The sequence below is a fragment of the Camelus ferus genome, chromosome 10 (genome assembly GCF_009834535.1).
Source record: "Camelus ferus isolate YT-003-E chromosome 10, BCGSAC_Cfer_1.0, whole genome shotgun sequence".
NCBI lineage: Eukaryota > Metazoa > Chordata > Mammalia > Artiodactyla > Camelidae > Camelus > Camelus ferus.
This window is the reverse complement of record NC_045705.1, coordinates 54597626-54598491: the sequence shown is the minus strand read 5'-3', so window position 1 is coordinate 54598491 and position 866 is coordinate 54597626.

The window sequence follows — 866 nt, the reverse complement described above, 5'->3', positions numbered from 1 at the left end:
CTTTATGTGGTATGCACTATTATAGACATTAGGTAGAAATATACCTCTGGAAAGCCTCCCCTGACTCTTTCCCAAGATTGGGTTTGACTATCCCTGTGACACAATCTGAGCTTTATATTATCCAGATGAAAAAACCCTAGACCTTTAGGAATAGCTCAACCCCCAGCATGAAATCATTAATCTGGATAGACTGATTTCACTGTCCCTAGAACATTGTGTACTCAACTACAAGTTTTTGTAAGCAATTCCTCCTGTCAACTGTTTCAGCCGTTTTACCTATTGAAATAGCATCTGAAGTTTAGTTTTAAAACCACCTTCTGATATATTCATTATACTCAAAGTATATCCATAATGTGATTATTTCTCTCGCCTCCACTGTTAACATTATGATAACACTTTATCTTTCTTAGGCATTTCTGCAGTACCTTCTAATTGGAATCCCTGTTTGGCTCTAGCTGCTACCTTCAGTTAATTCTTAACACAGCATTCAGAGTGAGCCAGTTAGACCATGTCTCTTAAAATCTTCTAATGGCTTTTCATACTACCTTTAACCTCAATTTTTTAGTGAATATGTTTTCCATATTTACTCTAATGAACTCTTTAATGAAGGGAAAAATAAATCCAATGATTAAAAAAGGAAACTGCCTCCTACTGTCCAAACTCATTGACACCACCTAGTTGTCTACTCTGTGGTCCTGTGACCTCCATTCTTGCTCATACTTGTTGCTATTAATGGATCAATGACCATGTCAAATTCATATTTTGTCCTTTACAAGTCTTATAGTCTCACTCTACAACATGTCCAGTCTCCATACTGTTGTTAAAGTCATCTTTTCAAAATGACATTGTTGTTCCTTCATTCAAGA